The sequence below is a fragment of the Schistocerca gregaria genome, chromosome 8 (assembly GCF_023897955.1).
Source record: "Schistocerca gregaria isolate iqSchGreg1 chromosome 8, iqSchGreg1.2, whole genome shotgun sequence".
NCBI lineage: Eukaryota > Metazoa > Arthropoda > Insecta > Orthoptera > Acrididae > Schistocerca > Schistocerca gregaria.
The window spans coordinates 196,027,079-196,052,839 of record NC_064927.1 but is presented as its reverse complement, the minus strand read 5'-3'; the positions used below and the strand labels follow the sequence as shown (position 1 = coordinate 196,052,839).

Below are 25,761 nucleotides of genomic sequence, written 5' to 3'. Positions count from 1 at the left end.
CGCTGAGTGGTGACACTATGTACATCTCACTGAAAATTCCTCATCCTGACTTCTTTTTCAAAGAATTTTGCCACCCTGGCTTTGAGAAATGCTCATTTATTTTGGGATTCCTCATCTCTTTCTCAAGACTGTGGTCTATTTACACATTCACCAATTCCAGCGTTTTACTTTGTTTTCGCAGGATCTGCCCTGCTAACAACTAAGAAAGAAGATTTCTCTGGATATAAATCAAGTAATTGCATCTAGGTATCCAGATGTCCAAAGGTTGCAAACATCATGTAGCATTCATTCTGTGGATGTAAACAACCCACACGTATCAAGAGATATTATCTGAGTAGCCTCTTTGATACAGTCCAAGCATACATTTTTTTTAGATACAGATCATAGTTTTCTGCCAGTCAATTTACGGACTAAACTCCTTGTACCACTTTGGGTGACCAGTAAAAGCAACTTTCACTATTTTCTCTAATTCACACTTGTAGTGCAAAGAATATTCTAAATGTCTTGACAGCTGAAAAGCTATAGTCGAACGCAACACATTTCCAGAAAATTGCCTCTTACAACTTCTGTATTAACTTAGATACAATTATTAAGGCATTTCACTAGCAAGTTATCGACATTAAAACCACAAAACCTTACTCTTTTCTAAGAACTAAATGCTGCCAGCAACGTAAGTCGTACATTTTCTTTCGCAGAATATACAAAAAAGAAAACAAAATACGTAACTCGAAGGAATTATCCGAAAGGGACGGAAATCGGTAGATGTGACGTGTATGTACAGACGAACAAATGATTTAAATTTGAAAAAATGGATTGACATCTACATCTTCATGGATACTTTGCAAATCACAATTAATTGCCTCGCAGAGGATTCATCGAACCATCTTCCCCATTCTCTATTATTCCAATCTTGTAAAGCGCGCGAAAAAACGAACATCTATATCTTTCTGGGCTAGCTCCGATGACGGTGATCATTTCTCCTTATGTAGGTCGACGTCAACAAAGTATTTTCGCATTCGGAGGAGAAAGTTGGTGATTGAAATTTCTAAGAAGATTCCGTTTCAACGAAAAATGCCGTTATTTGAATGATATCCACCCCAAATCCTGTATCATTTCAGTGATACTCTCTCCCCGATTTCGCGGTAATACAAAACGTGCTGCCCTTCTTTGAACTTATTCGATGTAGTCCGTCAGTCCTATCTGGAACGGATCCCCCACTGTTAAGCAGTATTCTAAAAGAAAATCGACAGATGTAGTGTAGGCAGCGTCATTAGTAGTTATGTTACATTTTCTAAGTGTCCTGCCAATTAAACGCAGCCGTAGTTAGCCTTACCCCACAACACTTGCTATGAGTTCCTTCCAGTTTAAGCTGTTCGTAATTGTAATTCCTAGGTATTTAGTTGAATTTACGGCCTTTAGATTTGACTGATTTATCGAGTAAAAGAAGTTTAACGGATTCCTTTTAGCACTCATGTGGATGCTCTCACACTTCTAGTTATTTAAGGTCAGTTGCCGATTTTCGCACAATACAGATATACACTCCTGGAAATGGAAAAAAGAACACATTGACATCGGTGTGTCAGACCCACCATACTTGCTCCGGACACTGCAAGAGGGCTGTACAAGCAATGATCACACGCACGGCACAGCGGACACACCAGGAACCGCGGTGTTGGCCGTCGAATTTCGCTAGCTGCGCAGCATTTGTGCACCGCCGCCGTCAGTGTCAGCCAGTTTGTCGTGGCATACGGAGCTCCATCGCAGTCTTTAACACTGGTAGCATGCCGCGACAGCGTGGACGTGAACCGTGTGTGCAGTTGACGGACTTTGAGTGAGGGCGTATAGTGGGCATGCGGGAGGCCGGGTGGACGTACCGCCGAATTGCTCAACACGTGGGGCGTGAGGTCTCCACCGTACATCGATGTTGTCGCCAGTGGTCGGCGGAAGGTGCACGTGCCCGTCGACCTGGGACCGGACCGCAGCGACGCACCGATGCACGCCAAGACCGTAGGATCCTACGCAGTGCCGTAGGGGACCGCACCGCCACTTCCCAGCAAATTAGGGACACTGTTGCTCCTGGGGTATCGGCGAGGACCATTCGCAACCGTCTCCATGAAGCTGGGCTACGGTCCCGCACACCGTTAGGCCGTCTTCCGCTCACGCCCCAACATCGTGCAGCCCGCCTCCAGTGGTGTCGCGACAGGCGTGAATGGAGGGACGAATGGAGACGTGTCGTCTTCAGCGATGAGAGTCGCTTCTGCCTTGGTGCCAATGATGGTCGTATGCGTGTTTGGCGCCGTGCAGGTGAGCGTCACAATCAGGACTGCATACGACCGAGGCACACAGGGACAACACCCGGCATCATGGTGTGGGGAGCGATCTCCTACACTGGCCATACACCTCTGGTGATCGTCGAGGGGACACTGAATAGTGCACGGTACATCCAAACCGTCATCGAACCCATCGTTCTACCATTCCTAGACCGGCAAGGGAACTTGCTGTTCCAACAGGACAATGCACGTCCGCATATATCCCGTGCCACCCAACGTGCTCTAGAAGGTGTAAGTCAACTACCCTGGCCAGCAAGATCTCCGGATCTGTCCCCCATTGAGCATGTTTGGGACTGGATGAAGTGTCGTCTCACGCGGTCTGCACGTCCAGCATGAACGCTGGTCCAACTGAGGCGCCAGGTGGAAATGGCATGGCAAGCCGTTCCACAGGACTACATCCAGCATCTCTACGATCGTCTCCATGGGAGAATAGCAGCCTGCATTGCTGCGAAAGGTGGATATACACTGTACTAGTGCCGACATTGTGCATGCTCTGTGCCTGTGTCTATGTGCCTGTGGTTCTGTTAGTGTGATCATGTGATGTATCTGACCACAGGAATGTGTCAATAAAGTTTCCCCTTCCTGGGACAATGAATTCACGGTGTTCTTATTTCAATTTCCAGGAGTGTAGTTTTGCAATTTTTTTTTTTTTTTTGATCTTCAGATGACTTTACTAGTCTATAAATGACAGCGTCATCTGCAAACAACCTAAGACAGCTGCTCAGATTGTCTCCCAGATCGTTTATAAAAGGCAAGGAACAGCTAAGACCCTATAGCAGAACCTTGGGGAACGCTAGAAATCACCTCTGTTTTACTCGATGACTTTCCCCCAGTTATTACGAACCGTGACCTCTCTGACAGGAAATTACAAATCCAGTCACGTAACTGAGGCGATATTCCATAAGAACGCAATTTCACTACAAGCCGTTTGTGTAGTACAGTTCAAAAGCTTTCCGGTAATCCAGAAATACGGAATCAATTTGAAATCCTTTGTCAATAGCACTCAACACTTTGCGATTAAAGAGCTAGTTATGTTTCACAAGAACATTGTTTTCTAAATTCGTGTTGGCTGTGTGTCCATAGACCGTTTTCTTCGAGGCAATTCATAATGTTCGGACACAATATATGTTCCGAAATCCTCTATCGATGTTGATGATATGGGCCTGTAATTTAGAGGATTACTCCTACTACCTTTCTTTAATATTGGTGTCACCTGTGCAACTTTCCAGTCTTTGGGTATGGATCTTTCGTCGAGCGAACGGTTGTATACGATTCTTAAGTATGGAGCTACTGTATCAGCATACTCTGAAAGGAACCTAACATGTATACAGTCTGAACTGGAAGACTTGCTTTTGTTAAGTGATTTACGTTGCTTCACTACTCCGGGGATATCTGCTTCTGCGTTACTCATGTTGGCAGCTGTTCTCGATTCGAATTCTGGAATATTTACTTCGTCTTCACTTGTGAAGGCATTTCGGAAGGCTGTGTTTAGTAACTCTACTTTGGCGGCACTGTCTTCGATAGTATCTCCATTGCTATTGCGCAGAGAGGGCCTTAATTAAGTTTTGTCGGTAGCATACTTCACATGCGACCGGGATCTCTTTGGACTGTCTGCCAGGTTTTGAGACAAAGTTTCGTTGTGGGAAAATATTATGATCATCTCGCATTGAAATCCGCGCTAAGTTTGGAGCTTCTGTAAAAGATCACCATCTTGGTGATTTTGCAACGTTTTAATTTTGGCGTGTTTTCTTCGTTACTTCTACAACAGTGTTCTGACCCGTTTTGTGTACCAAGGAGGATTAGCTCCGCCGTTTATTAATTTATTTGGTATAAATATCTCAATTGCTGCCGATACTATTTCTTTAAATTAAAGCCACATCCGGTCTACCCTTACATTGTTAATTTGGAAGAAGAAGTATATTTTTCGTTTAGTTTTGGAGGATTTGGAGGTTACAATATTCAATTTCTTACGACAACCCTGTGTTCACTGATCCCTGTATTCGTTTTGATGCTCGTTATTGGCTCAGAAGTATTTGTTGCCAAAGGGTCAATTTTGTTTTCGCAACCGTTTACTATTCGCTTGGACTCATTAACTAACTGCAAGAAATAATATTCAGAGAATGCGTTTAGCACAACTTCGGATGGTGCTTTAAACGGACCTTCAGAATTAAACGTATTTTCGCCAACGTATCGAGGGTAAATTAAAGTCATCACCAACTATAACTGTATCAGTGTTGGAAATCAAATTCAAGTTTTCTTTCAGCCTTTGTATCATCTGAATAGGGAGGTCGGTAAAAGAGCCCAATTATTATTTTATTCCGGTTGCCAATGCCCATACTAACTCATAGGAACTATCTACTTCAATTGCGCGACAAGGTAAACTACTTCTAACAGACAAACACGCCACCGCCAATTCTGTTTAGCCTACGATTTATTAAAAAGAAAAAGTTTTACAAATTGAGGAAATCAGTAACGTAGGCCCGCCTCTGGCTCTTATGCAAGCAATTATTCGGCTTGGCAATGATTGATAGAGTTATTGAATATGCTCCTGACGGTATGAAGGCAAATTCTGTCCAAATTATGAGTGAGATCATCAAAATGCCGAGCTAGTTCGAGGGCCCTGCCCATAACGCTCGAAACGTTCGCTGTTAGGGAGACATCCTGTGATCTTGCTGGCCCCGACAGGGTTTTGCTAGCACGAAGACAAGCAGTAAAAACTCTCGCCGTATGTGGGCTGGCATTATCTTGCTGAAATGTAAGCCCAGGATGGATTGGCATGAAGGGCAACAAAATGTGTAGAATATAGTCTACGTATCGCTATGCTGTAAGCGTGCCGTGAATGACAACTAAAGCGTCCTGCCATGAAATGCAATGGCACAGCAGACCTGGTTTTCAGGGTGTATGGTAGGTGCAGGCAGACCGATGTCCCATCATTGTCCAGGGCGCCTCCAGACACGTCTTCGCTGGTCATTGGGGGCCTGGAATCTCACTGACTGGAGTAGATTGAGTCCCGCTTCGAACTGGGCCCTGACCATTGAGGACGGGTCTAGAGATTCCTTGGAAACGGCTGGATACCAGACATCCAGGAGTGATGCTCTGGTGTGTCATTTATTTTCTTCGCGGGACTCTTTCGGTTGTCATTCGCGGCACCTTTACAGCATAGCGCTACATCGACTATATTCTCTGCCTCGTTTTGTTCCTCTTCATGGAAAGTCATTCTGGCCTTATATTTCAGCAACATAATGCCCGACTGTACACGGTAAGAGATTCTACAACTTGAAACTTCCTGGCAGATTAAAACTGTGTGCCCGACCGAGACTCGAACTCGGGACCTTTGCCTTTCGTGGGCAAGTGCTCTACCAACTGAGCTACCCAAGTACGACTCACGCCCCGTCATCACAGCTTTACTTCTGCCAGTACTTCGTCTTCTATCTTCCAGACTTTACAGAAGCTCTCCTGCGAGCCCTGCAGAACTAGCACTCCCGAAAGAAAGGATATTGCGGAGACATGGCTTAGCCACAGCCTAGGGGATGTTTCCAGAATGAGATTTTCACTCTGCAGCGGAGTGTGCGCTGATATGAAACTTCATCTACATCTACATCCATACTCCGCAAGCCACCCGACGGTGTGTGGCGGAGGGTACCTTGAGTACCTCTACTGGTTCTCCCTTCTATTCCAGTCTCGTATTGTTCGTGGAAAGAAGGATTGTCGGTATGCTTCTGTATGGGCTCTAATCTGTCTGATTTTATCCTCATGGTCTCTTCGCGAGATATACGTAGGAGGGAGCAATATACTGCTTGACTCCTCGGTGAAGGTATGTTCTCGAAACCTCAACAAAACCCCTACCGAACTACTGAGCGTCTCTCCTGCAGATTCTTCCACTGGAGTTTATCTATAATGTCCTTAACGCTTTCGGGATTACTAAATGATCCTGTAACGAAGCGCGCTGCTCTCCGTTGGATCATCTTTATCTCTTCTATCAACCCTATCTGGTACGGATCCCACACTGCTGAGCAGTATTCAAGCAGTGGGCGAACAAGCGTACTGTAACCTACTTCCTTTGTTTTCGGATTGCATTTCCTTAGGATTCTTCTAATGAATCTCAGTCTGGCATCTGCTTTACCAACGATCAACTTTATATGATCATTCCATTTGAATTACTCCAAATGCGTACTCCCAGATAATTTATGGAATTAACTGCTTCCAGTTGCTGGCCTGCTATTTTGTAGCTAAATGATAAGGGACCTATCTTTCTATGTATTCGCACCACATTACACTTGTCTACACTGAGATTCAATTGCCATTCCCTGCGCCATGCGTCAATTCGCTGCAGATGCTCCTGCATTTTAGTACAATTTTCAATTGTTACAACCTCTCGATACACCACAGCATCATCTGCAAAAAGTCACAGTGAACTTCCGATGTCATCCACAAGGTAATTTATGTGTATTGTGAATAGCAACGGTCCTCTGACACTCCCCTGCGGCACACCTGAAATCACTCTTACTTCGGAAGACTTCTCTCTATTGAGAATGACATGCTGCGTTCTGTTATCTAGGAATTCTTCAATCCAATCACACAATTGGTTTGATAGTCCATAAGCTCTTACTTTGTTCATTAAAAGACTGTGGGGAACTGTATCGAACGTCTTGCGGAAGTCAAGAAACACGGCATCTACCTGTGAACCCGTGTCTATGGCCCTCTGAGTCTCGTGGACGAATAGCGCGAGCTGGGTTTCACACGGCCGTCTTTTTCGAAACCCATGCTGATTCCTACAGAGTAGATTTCTAGTCTCCAAAAAGTCATTATACTCGAACATAATATGTGTTCCAAAATTCTACAACTGATCAACATTAGTGATATAGGTCTATAGTTCCTGGAAGATTAAAATTGTGTGCCGGACCGAGACTCGAACTCGGGACCTTTGCCTTTTGCGAGCAAGTGCTCTTCCAACTATTTTTTTTAAAATTTTTTTTAATCTCATTTTGACCGCTTTCGTTCGTTGTATCTGCTCGGGGCGGACGTCGTAAGACATCCGTTTAAGTTCGTTGTTGATCGATTAACTCAGTTTTTTTATTACAGAGGGCTGCTAACCCTCTGACCGAACACGCTGAGCTACCGTGCCGGCGTCAACTGAGCTACCAAAGCATGGTTCACGCCCCGTCCTCACAGCTCTACTTTTGCCAGTACCTCGTCAGAGCTTCTGTAAAGTTTGGAAGGTAGGAGATGTGGTACTGGCAGAAGTAAAGCTCTGAGGACGGGGCGTGAGTCGTGCTTGCGTAGCTCAATTGGTAGAGCACTTGCCCGCGGAAGGCAAAGGTCCCGTGTTCGAGTCTCGGTCCGGCACACAGTTTTAATCTGCCAGAAAGTTTCATATCAGCGAACACTCCGCTGCAGAGTGAAAATCTCATTCATACTGCAATTTGCCTGGCGCTTCACAAACCCCGCCTTGGCCTTGGCCAGGAAGGTCGTTAGATCTCTTTCAAATAGAGAACGTTTGGAAAATTACGGGCAGGGTCCTTCAATCAGCTCGGGATTTTGACGACTTAATGCGTCATTTGGAGATAACGTGGCATGATATCCCACAGGAGGACATCCAATAACTTCCTCAATCAGTACCAAGCCGAATAGCTGATTGGAACAGCGCCTTATTGACTTGCTTAATACGTGAATAACATTCTCATGAATAAATCATCCATTTTTTCTCAAATTGTAATCATGTGCTTGTCTGTACATGTGCGTCACATCTACCGATTTCCATCCCAATAGGATACTTCCTTCTTGGTGTGTCGTTTTTTTTCTTAGAGTTTATTTCGTATTTTTCTGCTTCTCCAAGACGACGTGTTTGCTTTAAGACACTCCTCTTTGATTTATAAATTATAGATTGCAGCAATCAGTCGTCCTTTTTAGATTTTATTATGCAAATCCAGATTTCGGTTAGTAGCTAGCCATTCTCAATGCGCTACTTTTTATTGTAAATGCATGTAAGCCCCTGAAAGAACTGTGACTGACGCCCGAAAAACACGGACTTACAAGCATTCAAAAATGGTTCAAATGGCTCTGAGCACTATGGGACTTAACTGCTGAGGTCATCAGTCCCCTAGAACTTAGAATTACTTAAACCTAACTAACATTAGAACATCACACACATCCATGCCTGAGGCAGGATTAGAGCCTGCGACCGTAGAGGTCGCGCGTTCCAGACTGTAGCGCCTAGAACCGCTCGGCCACCCAGGCCGGCTTACATACATTGAGAGTAAAAAATAGCGCATTGAGAATGGCTAGCTACTAGCCGAAATCTGGATTTGCATAATAAAATCTAAATAGGACGACTGATTGCTGCACTCTATAAGTAATAACTCACATACAGTCGCTCAGTGCATCCACTTTCCCAGTGGAAGGTAACCTGACTGCTCTTTAATGTCAATACATCTTTGTACTCCAAAAAGGGAGAAGGCGGATTTGGGTTTAACGTCCCGCAGATCATTGCTAAGACTGAGCCTCTACGTCTCACTCTCCGTCTCTCCTCCCTGCAACAACTTTAATTCCGAAAAGTCCCTTCCTCGTACCTACCAAACATTACGGAAGTTCTCTTTCCTGCTTTCCAGGACTAACACTACTTGAAGAATGGATATTACGAAGAAATGCTTTTCCACAGGCTTGAGGATTGTTGCCGCAGCGGAGTGTACGATGACTTGTAACTTCATGGCAGACTGAGGCTGTGTGCCACACCGGGACTTGAAAACATCAGCCTATTCTAAGCATTAACATTCAGTTAAATGACGATGATACTTCCAGTGAAAAAGTAACATACTTCCTCACGCTTTTGAACACAGTTTATCTCATTAGAGTTTCGAGGTGTAGTCGTTTTTTGTGGACCTTGACTCCCGAAATGAAGGGACGTTGGCGGTAGAAGAGTCCGACGTCATAAGGTACGGGTGTCTCGGACAACACCGCGCAGGTTCGGCCGTCGCCGACTCTAGCCGAGCGCGCGCCGGAGCCGAGTGAGTAGCGTTCACCTCGCTTCGTGATAAACACGCATCACCGCACCGAGCTGGAGGTAGCGCGCACGTATCGTGCCATCTCGAATGGGCATCGCTCCTGCACTCGACCTGGACTCTGCCGTACCGGAAAAACACCAGTGACCTCGTGGTTTATTACACAGGTAAGACGACGTCAGCACAGGAAATTTTCCACTCGTTTGGAGATGATTGTACGTAAGGGTACGTTTATGTGGAATCTGCGATAAACGACGATAGCGAAGATACTAGCGTAGCGGCGGGTAGTGTAAACGGCATTACCACTGCAGTGTTTATATTGCAGCGTGGCTCCGGGTCACGCTTAGTGACAGCAATAAGAACGTCGGCAGCGGCTAGCACACTGGACTCGCATTCGGGAGGACGACGGTTCAATCTCGCGTCCGGCCATCCTGATTTAGGTTTTCCGTGATTTCCCTAAATCGCTCCAGGCAAATGCCGGGATGGTTCCTCTGAAAGGGCACTGCCGACTTCCTTCCCCGTCCTTCCCTAATCCGATGAGATCGATGACCTCGCTGTCTGGTCTCCTCCCCGAAACAACCCAACCCAACCCAAGAACGTCGGTAATCGATTTTCGAATAAGAGCAGCGATAATCGCAGTTTCTTTTCATTAGTATCGAAGATGGATTAGGAGTTTTATTGATAAAATACTTGATAAGCTTGCATTGCCGGACCGGAAAGACAAAAAACAGTCATAAGCAGGTTCGTTCTGGACAAATTTTGGAATGAATTTGCAGTTAAATTGAACATAATGTGTGTAAAAAGCGTATTCCTGCAACAGTAATTATACTGGCAGTAACAAACACTGGATACCAAAAAAGATAGGTTTTGCAGAGATCACGAATATTTGTGGTCCTTGAATTTGGTCTTCAGGTGGAAGCTTTGTTAGGTGCATATTTACTGGTTGTGAAGTTGATTCCACTGTAAGATAATGCCGAGTAACGTACCTTCTACGTCAATTATTAAAGTATGCTGGTAGGTAGTCTACTTAACAGTTCCGTCGGCCACATCTATTTCGTAATCACGTGGCTATTATTCTCCATTTAACACACATTAAACGAGAGGAGAACTCAACAGTTCGTGATCGTGCTAATCTAACGTGGAAGCAGTCGTTGTCAGCTTCCCTTGGTGACATTAATATTTAAATATATAAAGACACTGTAACACAGTAGAGTGGATCATCATGTTTGTAATTTTTGAGCATAGAGTCAGAATGAGCTGTGGAAGTAATTCGAATATGTTTTGCGTCTATACTCACTAAGGAATTAAAAAATTCAAATATTTTAGTAATCATCAACTACTGAAATCATCGATTATTGTAGTTTTCATTTTTGACGACTTGATAATCTTCTCATAGACGATTTGACCATTTTCTCACATATGTTTAGTTACCATTCTTGAGATTTTCACGACATTTGCTACGTTAAGGAAGCGCTAGGCTCATGGAAGACTGGGCAATATGACAAAAAAATTCGAAATTCAATAAAGCAAATGCTCTATTTTCTCAGTTTATTGTGTATTATTGGTCATGCAGTGCTTGTTTCAAGAGTAGTGTTCTTCAAGTTTTGTGAAGGGACAAAAGTCTATGGGGCCAAATTGTGACATTCTGGAGACTGATCGATGGCAACGATTTTTTGCAGATGTCATAGAGCTCGTGTGTGATCTGGCGTTGTCATGGCTGAAAGAGAGAGTGCTCCATGTGTGGAAGAATTATTCTAGGCTTAGAAACTCGATAACGACACGCCGTTTCTCACGCATCGACGTAGTTACGTTGAGTTCGTATTCCACGAACGACTTTCTGATCAAAATCGACTACGCGAAGTGTATGCGGTTTCCGTTCCTGCTCGTAAATCAGTAACTTACCATGACGCGAGCATGTCTGCAACGTCAGTGGTCAATGGACTGCGCCCGCGTGTAGAGTTCTAATTTCGGTGTATGTTGCGTACTGCCCATGCGCGGAAACAAGGCACTATGGGGACGTTTGCTAACAACTCAAGTTAATATACTCTGGCCCAGCTCCCTCATATTACAGAAATGGATTGTGTGCTTTCGTGTCTTCTAAGCCTTTATTCTATTGTCTGCTTTGTTTTTCGTAACACATTGAAAAGCTACACAAGGTCCTTATATTTTATTTCACTAGTATTCTAAAGGAGAGGCGAAATATCTGAAACAAAAATGGTTTATGTTTTACAGAGAAAGCCTACACAAGCATAAATAGGAATATAAATATACCAACGCGTTTCTATGAAAATTATATAAACAGTGAAAAAGTCGGCATTATTTGACGATAAAAGTAATTGTCGGTGTTATTGGGTATTTAACAAGAACGCAAGATACAATGGATCATCTAAATATTGTCGTGTTTGCAAGTACATCTTTTCGCGAGCAGATAAATGTATATCTACTGAAATTTTTTGATGACACTTTTCCTATTATTTCAATTCATAGGAGTGTAAAGAATTTACCACACGACCTTTGGCAAGAACGTACACTATCAAATCTGCTTTGGTCATCAATAAACCCCATTATCATTTGCTTGTTCCTGCATATGTTACTATATTGCCTTTTTTCATAAAAAGGTTGTCACTCATGACCTCACTTTCACCGTTCAGATGCAAAATATACAGCAGACAGCTCTCACAACACATAACTTTGTTGCTGACGTGTAAACGAGAGTGACCACTCGGAACAGACGAGACACAGCACGGGAACAAAACACCACGTCATGGACGCCTCGTGGAAACTGAGAGACACGCTTCGCCATAGACACTGCTCTCTTCGACCCGATATAGTTCATCGCAGCTCCACCACAACTGAGTCCTAACTCATTAATCAGGGGCTGTTCTTGACTGACGACGCTTTTGTGTGTCATACTGTTTGTGAGTGTACACTCGTTATGATCCGCTGAGGACCTGCATCTCCACACACACACACACACACACACACACACACACACACACACACACACACACACACACACAAACAAGCTTGGCGTTAAAACAGAGCTTCCGCGAATGAATATGCGTAATTCAAATCGCCTAATGGAACCCTTATACAGGAAAAGAAGTTGATCTGAAGACTCGCTGCCTTGTCGCACCTACTATACCTTTGGAGCAGTGCCAACTGTTTCCACAAACTGTTGTAGACCGAAGATAGCCGCAAAATTCTTGTACCCAGATTACTCTGGGGTATTACAAGGAAAATACTATTGACTTTAGAACTGCAGGTAATTTTCTCACTTCTGTTCCAAATTATTTTCAGTGCTTATATCGTGTACCGAAATACAGATGATTTGTTCACCGTCACAGTCCATCGTTCACCAGCGCCATCGACATCTTCAGTATTTGTGCGTCGTGTCAACAGTTTGTAGTGTGGGTAGTCATCGAGTGTGAACGGCTTCATGTTTTTTATGTTCATGTGTCTACTGTTCTTTCCCCGTCGTTTTGTCCCAACTCATGTGTCTTCTCTGTTTTATCATTGGAATATCTTTGGCTGAAGAGCGGCGTATTGTGCTGCTGCCAGCCTACCTGTTTTTATACGGGTATTAAAATCGCAATAAAGAAAAAAAACACAGATGAAGTGGCATTTCAGCACTTCAGCGAATAACCACAGATAGTAATATGCTGGCATCTCAAAGTTACAGACAGAAGTCTTTTATACCTTTCAGTTTAGTGTTGCCGTTCTTTACTGTCTGATGCATCACAAAGGTCAGTTGCAGCAAGCTTCCCGACAACTCAATTCTTTGGCGTAGTTTGAAACACTAACTATAGTTAATAGTTTCAGCTGGCTTTTGTAAGGTTACATTTTTAGTTTTGAGGTAACGACCAAACATGAATAGTTCCAAGCCCAGACTTCTGAACAGTTTGCGAAAAAAAGGTCATTTGCATTATTTACAGTAAAAATATTGTCTGATTAGGGTAAATCGTAAAATTTGAAGAGAAGTAATAAAATGAGCTCTAACATGGAAACACACAGCAACAGAACGTACCAGCATGACTTCAAACACAGGAAATGTTCAAAATGTCCTCCGTTACCGAGGATACATGCATCCACCCTCCCTCGCATGGAATCCCTGATGCGCTGATCACAGCCGTCCACAATACGAGCACGGAGTCTCTATATTTGGTACCGGGGTTGCCTAGACCAGAACTTTCAAATGCCCCCATAAATGAAAGTCAAGAGGGTTGAGGTCAGGAGAGCGTGGAGGCCATGGAATTGGTCCGCCTCTACCAATCCATCGGTCATCGAATCTGTTGTTGAGAAGCGTACGAACACTTCGACTGAAATGTGCAGGATCTCCATCGTGCATGAACCACATGTTGTGTCGTACTTGTAAAGGCACATGTTCTAGCAGCACAGGTAGAGCATCCCGTATGAAATCATGATAACGTGCTCCATTGAGCGTAGGTGGAAGAAGCTAAAATGAGCTCTAACATGGAAATTAAGCGTTTCCGGACACATGTCCACATAACATCTTTTCTTTATTTGTGAGAGAGGAATGTTTCCTGAAAGTTTGGCCGTACCTTTTTGTATCACCCTGTATACCTTCTGCTTGACTTTTGATTTTTATTTATTTTTTGTCACAGTGGATTCCCGACATTTTTTTTCCGACTGATTCATCCAGCTTGCACTCTGTGATCTATCTCAGAATCCAGATGTTTGTTACTGGCCAATGACCCGATATCTTGACGCTCTCTATCCTCCTCAGGCACTCCCCATTTATTACGACTGGTTAACCTTTCTTGTTTCTCACGCATAAATACACCGTTTTCCTTCTGCTGATTTTAAGCCCTCTGTCCTCCAGCGCTTGCTCCAGTCTTCCAGTTTGCAGTCCAAACCACCTTTGCTGCTGCTGCACAAAGCAATATCGCGTGCAAATGTGGCTGTTGTTTGACGACCATGAATGACACTGTTTGTGAGATAATTGCTGATGTTCTTCTTTATGTGCATAACAGATTTGTAGATGTTCAAACAGCTGTGTAAACAGATGCTTACAGGAAGCTCGGTTCCTACGGCTAGTTATTATCCTAATGGTCCTTTTCTGTAGTTTCAAGACCATGTCCTATTTTGTGTATGGGACAACCAGAAAATGATTCCATAGGTAAAGGTGGAATGTATAAGGAATAGCATACAATTATACAGGGTGTTAAAAAAAGGTACGGCCAAACTTTCAGGAAACATTCCTCACACACAAATAAAGAAAAGATATTATGTGGACATGTGTCCGGAAACGCTTAATTACCATATTAGAGCTCATTTTAGTTTCGTCAGTATGTACTGTACTTCCTCGATTCAAATTGTAAATTTTCACAATCAACATGTGTGGGCTGACGAGAATCCGCACGCAGTTGTGCAATCACGTCATCAACACAGATTTTCTGTGAACGTTTGGGCAGGCATTGTTGGTGATGTCTTGATTGGGCCCCATGTTCTTCCACCTACGCTCAATCGAGGACGTTATAATGATTTCATACGGGGTACTCTACCTGTGCTGCTAGAACATGTGCCTTTACAAATACGACACAACATGTGGTTCATGCACGATGGAGCTCCTGCACATTTCAGTCGAAGTGTTCGTACGCTTCTCAACAACAGATTCGGTGACCGATGGATTGGTAGAGGCGGACTAATTCCATGGCCTCCACGCTCTCCTGACCTCAACCCTCTTGACTTTCATTTATGGGGGCATTTGAAAGCTCTTGTCAACGCAACCCCGGTACCAAATGTAGAGACTCTTCGTGCTCGTATTGTGGACGGCTGTGATACAACACACCATTCTACAGGGCTGCATCAGCGCATCAGGGATTCCATGGGACGGAGGGTGGATGGCATGTATCCTCACCAACGGAGGACATTTTGAACATTTCCTGTAACAAAGTGTTTGAAGTCACGCTGGTACGTTCTGTTGCTGTGTGTTTCCATTCCACGATTAATGTGAATGGAAGAGAAGTAATAAAATGAGCTCTAACATGGAAAGTAAGCGTTTCCGGACACATGTCCACATAACATATTTCTTTCTTTGTGTGTGAGGAATGTTTCCAGAAAGTTTGGCCGTACGTTTTTGTAACACCCTGTATACTGATCAGTCAGAACATTATGACCACCTACCAAACAGCCGATGTGACCACCTTTGGCACGGATAACAGCGGTGATGCGTCGTGGCATGGAAGCAATGAGGCCTTGGTAGGTCGTTGGAGGGAACTGGCGCCACATTTTCACGCAGAAGTCACCTAATTTCCGCAAATCCCGATGAGGGGGCGATGATTTATGACACATCGTTCAGTCACATCCCAGATGTATTCTATGGAGTTCAGATCTGGCGAGTCCGGGGGGGGGGGGGGGGGGAGGGGGGGGGGGTCAGCACATGAACTGGAACTCGCCATTACGATCCTCGAACCACTCCATCACACTCCTGGCCTCGTGACAGGTCACATTGTCCCACTGCCGTCGTGAGACATTATGCCCATGCTGTCAAGGTTCATTATATGAGCTCCATTCGACCCATGGATGCCTACATGAATGTTTCCCAGAGCATAATGAGGAGGTATCAAGGATCTATTCTCCTGGAAGACGACGGATCCACGCCCTCCCACCGGTATGATGAAGAAGGTATCGGGATTCATCAGACCATTAAACGTTCTGCCACTGCGCCAACTTCCAATGCCGATGGTTTCGTGCTCATTTTAGTCGTAGTTGCCGATGTCGTGGTGTTAACATTGACACATGCGTGGGCCGCCAGCTGCGGAGGCCCATCGTTAGGAGTGTTCGCTGCCCTGTGTGTTCAGACACAATGCCCAGCAATAAAGTCTGATTTGATTTCTACCACAGTTCTGCGCCCGTCGCGTCTTACCAGTCTGCCCAGCCTACGACATCCGACATCGGTAATGAGGAGTGGGCAGCCAAACCCACAAAGTGTTGACGTGATTCCACCTTGCTTTCGCCACATGTTGAAGACAACCCGCCACAGCACTCCTCAAACACCCGAGGAGTCGTGCAGTTTGCGAAATACTAGACCCGAGCCTCAGGGCCGTTTCAGTCTTCCTTCGGTCGAACTCAGAGAGGTCGCGAGTCTTCCCCATTCTACACTCGACAGCACGCTCACTGATTTTACATGTATCATGCGTGTATCTGACTAACAGTCATTCGTCGTCAGGTGACGCTGTTATTGTCTGGACGGGTTTGTATCGATAGTAGGTCGGTGATCATAATATTCAGGCTGATCAGTGTAAGGCAGTCTATTACAGAGAAATGTCCAGACTCTAAAGGCAAATTTTCTTTGCTAATGTGTTTGCGTCCATTCTTCTTCAGGCGACAGTCAATATTAAGTCATAAAAATTTTATGTTTGCTGTATAATCTAAGAAATTTCCATCTACATTCAGTTTACAGAATTATTTGTCCTCTTTAACAAAAAATTCTTGCTGACTGTTTTCTTCATGTTCTGTGTGTCTTATTGCGTGGTGACCAATTATTAAGTTCCATTAGGGGTTCTGGTGACTTCCCTGCCATCACCAAACAACTTTTTCTCAACGTATAACAACGTCAGGACAGTTATTGATATTACACACATCAGAAAAAGTTTTACCTCGGTTCCGAGAGTTCCGGAAACCTGTGCAGAAAATTGGAATAGAGGTCAACATAAAAATCATTTCCGCCCTTTTTATTGCTCATGAAAACTACACATTGCATGTTGTACCACCATACAGCGAGACCTTCAGAGGTGGTGGTCCAGACTGCTGTACACACGGTACCTCTAATACCCAGTAGCACGTCCTCTTGCACCGATGCATGCCTGTATTCGTCGCGGCATACTATCCACAAGTTCATCAAGGCACTGTTGGTCCAGATCGTCCCGCTCCTCAACAGCGATTCCGCGTACTGAGAGTGGTTGGTGGCTCACGTCGTCCATAAACAACCCTTTTCAGTCTATCCCAGGCATGTACGATAGGATTCATATCTAGAGAGCATGCTGGCCACTCTAGTCGAGCGATGTTGTTATCCTGAAGTCATTCACAAGATTTGCACGATGGGGGTGGGAATTGTCATCCGTGAAGACTAATGCCTCGCCAATATGCTGTCGATATGGTTGCACTATCGGTCGGAGGATGGCATTGATGTATCATACAGCCGTTACGGCGCCTTCCATGACCACCAGCGGCGTACGTCGGCCAAACATAATGCCACACCAAAACAACAGGGAACCTCCACCTTGCTGCATTCGCTGAACAATGTGTGTAAGGCGTTCAGCCTGACCGGGTTGCCTCCAAACACGTCTCCGACGATTGTCTGGTTGAAGGCATACGCAACACTCATCGGTGAGGAGAACGTGATGCCAATTCTGAGCGGTCCATTCGGCATGTTGCTGGGCCCATCTATACCGCACTGCATGGTGTCCTGGTTGCAAAGATGGAACTCGCCATGGACGTCGGGAGTAAAGTTGCGCATCATGCAGTATTGTGCACAGTTTGAGTCGAAACACGACGTCCTGTGCTTGCACTAAAAGCTTTATTCAACATGGTGGCGTTGCTGTCTGGGTTCCTCAGAGCCATAATCCGTAAGTAGCGGTCATCCACTACAGTAGTAGTCCTTGGTCGGCCTGAGCGAGGCATGTCGTCGACAATTCCTGTCCTTCTGTGTTTCCTCCATTTTCGAACAATATTGCTTTGGTTCACTCCAAGACGCCTGGACACTTACTTGTTGAGAGCCCTTCCTGGCACAAAGTAACAATGAGGATAGATCGGACCGCGGTATTGACCGTCTAGGCATGGTTGAACTACAGATAACAGGAGCCGTGTACCTCCTTTCTGATGGAATGACTGGAACTGATCGGCTGTCGAGCCCCCTCCGTCTAATAGGCGCTGCTCATGCGTGGTTGTTTACATCTTTGGCTGGGTTTAGTGACATCTCTGAATAGCCAAAGGGAATGTGCCTGTGATACAAAATCCACAGTCAACGTCTATCTTCAGGAGTTCTGGAAACTGGGGTGAGCCAATACTTTTTTTGATGCGTATATATTAAGAACAATAGTTGCCCTAAGATGCAGCCGTGAGAGATTCCTACGTTAATATGCTTGAGGACTGATAAATGTTTCACTGAAAGTTTCCTTCTTTGAAGTCTGTGTTACTTTTACCAACAGCACAGTGTTCTACAGGTATATTCTACACCAGTCATTGGTAGTTCGTATTATTCCAAATGATTCCAGATTTTTAATAGAATTGTATGTTCAACACCATCAAAGGCATTCGAGAGATACAAAAATATACCTGTGGCACATTCATTCTTGTCCACTGCATAAATACCACCGCTTCAAACTATACAACGGTTAATTTTGTACCTCTACGACTCTGGAAACCGAACTGTGCTTCTTTGAGGAGATTACATTTATTCAAGAAGTTAGTCACTCTGTATTTCAGAAGAGATTTTTTCATGTACACCACTGGCGAAATGGGCCTGTAGGTTTTGTACACGTTCTGCGTCACCACTTCTTACTAGAGGCACAACTCTCGCGTGTTTCAGATGCTCCGAAAACGTACCTGAACTGATAGACTCACTTATTATGCTAGTTAATGTAGCTTGAATACTAATTAAGAATTATTTAAGTCCACATACAGGTACTTCATATATGCCTGCTGACTTTTTGTTTTTTAATTTTTATATTTTTTTCCTGACTTCATACTGTGGGATGTGTAACAACATAAACCAAATTCAGAAAACAGTGTTTGAAGGATAATTATGAAATTCTACTCACTACAAAACAGTATTCGCGGAAAAACTATTTTTATGGTTCAAATGGCTCTGAGCACTATGGGACTCAACTGCTGTGGTCATCAGTCCCCTAGAACTTAGAACTACTTAAACCTAACTAACCTAAGAACATCACACACATCCATGCTCGAGGCAGGATCCCAACCTGCGACCGTAGCAGTCGCACGGTTCCGGACTGCGCGCCTAGAAACGCGAGACCACTGCGGCCGGCCAATTTTTATGGCAAAAGATATTAAACAATATTTATTCTTCATAAATACTTGAAACGGTTCTAAGTTGTCACGTCGTCGGTAACATAACTACCTTGAAAATTGTAAGTTGAGCTTAAAAAATAATTTTCTCACAGTGACCACACAAAATTTACACCGTATTCCGTTGTCTCCTCGCATTCTAATAGAGGCCTTTCTCATGAAAGGTAACGGCGCCTGTGACTGGTGATGAGCGCTCGCGTTCGATATGTCCGCCGCGTTCGACTCTTTGATCATATTTCACCATCTTATGGATAGCTATCATGGTTTCAAGCACGGAGATTTCGACACACTCTCTCTCCTCTGCTGTCTTATCAGCATTCAGTGTCATGTCTCTCATCGACCTTAACGGTATTGTCTGAACAACGGAGAAGAGACACAGCATTTTCCACCAGAGTAAAACTTTTCGTCTGTCCCACACCGCTTCCTCTAAGTCATTTTCAGTAACAGGAAACCCGACTCTGGAATAACCTCCCTCCTTACATCAGACGACCGAATAACATATCCACTTTCAAAACATAGTTAACGACATAGCTACTGAAGAACCAAGATTGTCTACCTTCGTTCCTGTACCCGTTGCGCCATTGTATCCTTCCTTCCTTCCTCCGACATCTTCCTCGTTTCTCAACGCGCTTAGCTGGTGCAGTCTACCTAAATTTTTCTCCCTCAGAAATCGTTATATCAGAAAATATCACTTTCGTGTACCTACAAATACATTTTGTTCATGCCACTATTATCATTATCGTTATTTTTATTGTTATTATTATTATTATTATTATTATCAGCAGTAGTAGTGGTAGACTGCTAGTATTAACCTTATTAGTTATCAGTCAGTACTATTATTTCACATGGTGCCTACACACATTCAGATCAGTTTTTACTGTGTTAGAACCATTTTATTCCTATTTATCATATATTAAAGTTGCTGTTACTTCTTAGATAACTATGTTGTTTGTTTGTTGTTGTCTTCAGTCCTGAGACTAGTTTCAGGCAGCTCTCCATGCTACTCTTTCCTGTGCAAGCTTCCTCATCTCCCTGTACTTACTGCAACCTACATCCTTCTGAATCTGCTTAGTGTATTCATCTCTTGGTCTCCCACTACGATTTTTACCTTCCACGCTGCCCTCCAACGCTAAATTTGTTATCCCTTGATGCCTCAGAACATGCCCTACCAACCGGTCCCTTCTTCTTGTCAAGTTGTGCCACAAACTCTTCTTCTCCCAAATTCTATTCAATACCTCCTCATTAGTTATGTGATCTACCCATCTAATCTCCAGCATTCTTCTGTAGCACCACATTTCGAAAGCTTCTATTCTCTTCTTGTCCAATCTATTTATTGTCCATGTTTCACTTCCATACATGGCTACACTCCATACAATTATTTCAGAAACGACTTCCTGACACTTAAATCAATACTCGATGTTAACAAATTTCTCTTCTTCAGAAATGCTTTCCTTGCCATTGCCAGTCTACATTTTATATCCTCTCTACTTCGGCCTTCATCAGTTATTTTGTTCCCCAAATAGCAAAACTCCATTACTACTTTAAGTGCCTCATTTCCTAATCTAATTCCCTCAGCATCGCCCGACTTAATTCGACTACATTCCATTATCCTTGTTTTGCTTTTGTTGATGTTCATCTCATACCCTCATACCCAAGACACTGTCCATTCCGTTCAACTGCTCTTCCAAGTACTTTGCTGTCTCTGACAGAATTACAATGTCATCGGCGAACCTCAACGTTTTTATTTTTCTCCATGGACTTTAATACCTACTCCGAACTTTTCTTTTGTTTCCTTTACTGCTTGCTCAATATACAGATTGAATAACATCGGGGACAGACTACAACCCTGTCTCACTTCCTTCCCAACCGCTGCTTCCCTTTCATGCCCCTGCCGGCCGGAGTGGGCGAGTGGTTCTAGTTGCTACAGTCTGGAACTGCGCTACCGCTACGGTCGCAGGTTCGAATCCTGCCTCGGGCATGGATGTGCGTGATGTCCTTAGGTTAATTAGGTTTAAGTAGTTCTAAGTTGTAGGGGACTGATGAACTCAGAAGTTAAGTCCCATAGTGCTCATAACCATTTTTTTTTCATGCCCCTCGACTCTTATAACTGCCATCTGGTTTCTGTACAAATTGTAAATAGCCTTTCGCTCCCTGTATTTTACCCCTGCCACCTTCAGAATTTGAAAGAGAGTATTCCAGTCAACATTGTCAAAAGCTTTCTCTAAGTCTACAAATGCTAGAAATGTACATTTGCCTTTCCTTAATCTATTTTCTAAGATAAGTCGTAGGGTCATTATTGCCTCACGTGTTCCAACATTTCTGCGGAATCATAACTGATCTTCTGCAAGGTCGGCTATCATTTTTTCCATTCGTCTGTAAATAATTCGTGTTAGTATTTTGCAGCTGTGACTGATTAAACTGATAGTTCGGTAATTTTCACATCTGTCAACACCTGCTTTCTTTGGGATTGGAATTATTATATTCTTCTTGAAGTCTGAGGGTATTTCGCCTGTCTCATACATCTTGCTCACCAGATGGTAGAGTTTTGTCAGGACTGGCTCTCCCAAGGCCGTCAGTAGTTCCAATGTAATGTTGTCTACTCCTGGGGCCTTGTTTCGACTCAGGTCTTACAGTGCTCTGCCAAACTCTTCACATAGTATCGTAGCTACCATTCCATCATGTTCATCCTCTTCCATTTCCATTAACTAGATAGCTATGAAGTAAAAATATTATTTATGTGAAACCCTTGTCGGAAAGAGCCTAAAGCCCATAATCTAATCAGATTAAATAAATATAAAACAAATTACAATCTGTCTTCATTAGCTGCGTTGACTTGCACTGCAGGGCTCGATCTTTTATTACTTCGGCAATAATTATACCTGGTCCGTCGCTTTGGGACTGGTCCCGGGTCGAATGATGGACTTTGACACCCTCCACAACTATTTTTGGTTGATTAGCTGAGTCAAATAACTATTTTAGTTGATCGCCAGCGGTGTTGCAATTTGACGATCTGTAAATGGAGAGAATATTTACCTGACTGTCTCATATCTTAAGAAAGACCCCAATAACATCAGTACCTGATTCATCCATATTAATTGTGATAGGAATGTATTTTTCTAAGCGCGTAAAAAAAGCTCATACCAGATGACAACATAGCTACGAAAAAAATCTCTTCTAGACTTCATCACTGCTAACTATTAACTTCTAACTGCGAGTCCTCCCAGCCACAGAGTCACTATAAGAGGGCGCACAGCGCTGTCAGTGATATTAATGCAGTCTAAAGAGCTGACAATACACAAACCTATAAACAGGCTATTTACATAGTGAATTTATTTTCCTATGTTCAAATGGCTCTGAGAGCTATGGGAAGTAATATCTTAGGTCATCAGTCCCCTAAAACTTAGAACTACTTAAACCTAACTAACCTAAGGACATCACACACATCCATGCCCGAGGCAGGATTCGAGCCTGCGACCGTAGCAGTCCCGCTATTTTCCTATGTATGCGTACTATGTTATATTTATTTACGTTCAGGGCCAACTGCCAGAGTCTGCACCATTCATCAATTCTCTGCAGGTCGTTCTGCAAACTCTTACTATCTGCTGGCTTTGCTACTTTGGTATAAAAAACTGCATTATCTGCGAATAGCCTTAAAGAGCATCGCCGGCCAGTGTGGCCGAGCGGTTCTAGGCGCTTCAGTCTTGAACCGCGCGACCGCTACGGTCGCAGGTTCGAATCCTGCCTCGGGCATGGATGTGCGTGATGTCATTAGGTTAGTTAGGTTTAAGTAGTTCTAAGTTCTAGGGGACTGATGACTTCAGATGTTAAGTCCAATAGTGCTCAGAGCCATTTGAACCATTTTAAAAAGCATCCGGCGCTTTCTACTAGATCATTAATATATACTGTGAACACCAACAGCCCTATCACAAGCCGGCCACGGTGACCGTGCGTTTCTAGGCGCTTCAGTCCGGAATCGAGTAACTGATACGGTCGCAGGTTCGAATCCTGCCTCGGGCATGGGATGTTTGTGATGTCCATATGTTAGTTAGCTTTAAGTAGTTCTAAGTTCTAGGGGACTGATGATCTCAGATGTTAAGTCCCATAGTGCTCAGAGCCATTTGAACCAGTCCTATCACACTCCCCTGTGGTACTCCTGATATTACCTTTACATCTGTCGATTTAGTTCCGTTAAGAGCGGCATGTTGAGTTCTATCTGCAAGAAGTTCTTGAATCCAATCGCAGGTCTCCTCCTATAATGCGTAAGCTCGTATATTTTTCATTAAACGGCAATGTGGGACGTTGTCAAATGCCTTATTGAAATCAAGGAACACGGCATCAACCTGAGCGCCGTTGTCCACTGCGCCGGATTCTGAAAAAGAATTAATTAACAAGGTGCAAAGGATATACAAAACCTCTGAACAAAAATTTAAAAAACGAAAGCTACTTACACCTAAACTCACATATTGGCGACGTCAAATTTCAGAGCAAAGAAGCTCATGTTCAACATCACGGTAGGTGTGACCATCAGTAAAATCGAATAAAATCAATTAAAAAAGCTTTTCCATTGGAGCTGGGCATCGGCCCGTATGTGGCTGGTGCCACGCAGGGAAACATCCGTAAGTGGCGTACCTGCGAGAAAACGTACGCACATAGTAAACAGATGAAGTGTGAAATATTGGCACGTTATATCGAAAAGACACTGAGAAAACTTTTTAGGCAGAAAAACGGGGAAGGTTGGAGGCAGGGAGGAGGAGAAGAACTTTAAAAATGATTGTAGCAGTAAAAAGGAGGATAAACAGAAACAGACAAACTAGTTTTGTGTAAGGAGGTGGAAATTAGACTTACGTGAAGAACTGATATTTTTTAAACACACACTCAATAGGGATGATAACATGTTAAATGATCAGCTGCAGCTTGCGAGGCGAGAGTGTCTTGAACGTATGAAGCCGAGTAATGTTGTCAGAGTTCGTTGGTGGCCTCTACTTCATTGTCACCAAAATTCCATTTTTCTTGTATATATTTTATTTCTTTCTATTTATCATCCTTTTTACTGTCACAGTTCATTTTTAAAGTCCCCCTTCTGTCACTACGATTTTCGCCCCGTTTTCTACCTAAAAAAAAAATTCTCAGTCCATTTTAAGTATAATGCGCGTATATTTTCAAGCACGTACGTCACCAACAGATTTTTCTATCTCGTGCACTTCAAAAGCTTTGTCACTCGCTAAGTGGCACCAGTCACATAGGGGCCTTTCCACTGCCCTTTAATTCCTAGTACATTGGAAAGTGAAGACTTTTACGCTTAATCCAATTCCAATGGATATTTTTATTGGACTTAAATTATTTTACTGATGGTTCTGAAATTTGTCGTCGTCAGTATGAGATTTTACGTGTAAGTAATTTTTATCAAGTAGTTTTGTTTATCCTTTACTCTTTGATAATTCTTTTTTACTATCACGTATAAAATTTCCTCAGTAGGTCCGTATAGTTCTCAAGAATACAATTTTACTATACTTGAAACCATGACCAACGGTTGTTAATTAAGCTTTATACCTCCAGCTGGTTAGCTGATTTTCTCAGAGCATTCAAAATTGAAGCAATTTGCAAAAATACGGTCCAACTTAAGACAGAGTGGTTGTGTCGAATGTTGTTTTTAATGAAAGGAGGGTTGTTGTTAGAACTGAGTTGTGATACAGGTATTGTTAGTACTAGCAAGTAATACTTGTATGTTATTGGTGTGTAGGGTTGTGGAAAGCGAATACCCCTTTCCACTTAGTGAGCAAGAATTTGTTAAGACTTGGCCAACGCCTTTGTTATGTTTCGTGGAAGAATTACGAATAAGAATGACGTGGCAACAAATTAATATTTTTATGCAGTATAGTTGCATTAGCGTGCGAAGTTTCAAAGAATCATCCACCGATGATCCGGAAGACAACAGATTGCCGTCATGTCTTCTTTTCTACTTTACTGGCTTTCGGAACGTTCGCTGACAGACATCTCAGCACTGGAATTGTTATGCTGGAGTTTGTTTTGACGGTTGGGGTATACATTAGTTTATGTCATACCCTGCTACGAAGTTAGAGAGCCTTAACAAAGGGCAGATTACAAACAACAGAAATGTTACATCCACAGTATACTGAAAAAGTAAACAAGAAAAAGTAACACAGGATACACAGACATGGTAAGCTTTTGGTAACACAATAAGAAATGATAAATCGCCTTTGATACACATTTCGAATATACCCAATACAATCCATGTTTAATGACTATGTATCTAAATTAGTCATAAAATGTTCTTTTGTATGTACTTCAAAAAAATTTTCGGAAGCTGCGAGCAGAGAATTGAATATTTGTGTAGGTCTTAAGTACCAACTTGAGAGCAG

At 43.4% G+C, this 25,761-nt stretch overlaps 1 protein-coding gene across 2 annotated transcripts in view; it reads left to right on the top strand.

Moving 5' to 3' along the window:
• Positions 1–9,306: 9,306 nt before the first annotated feature.
• LOC126284536 (probable G-protein coupled receptor Mth-like 4) overlaps positions 9,307–25,761 on the top strand; it is a 242,076-nt gene continuing 225,621 nt past the window's right edge. Inside the window, exon 1 of one of the 2 annotated variants that reach the window (XM_049983535.1) lies at positions 9,307–9,495. The gene's annotated coding sequence lies outside the window, so the exon portion shown is untranslated. The remainder of the gene's footprint in view (positions 9,496–25,761) is intronic. The other variant, XM_049983536.1, reaches the window with a different exon arrangement.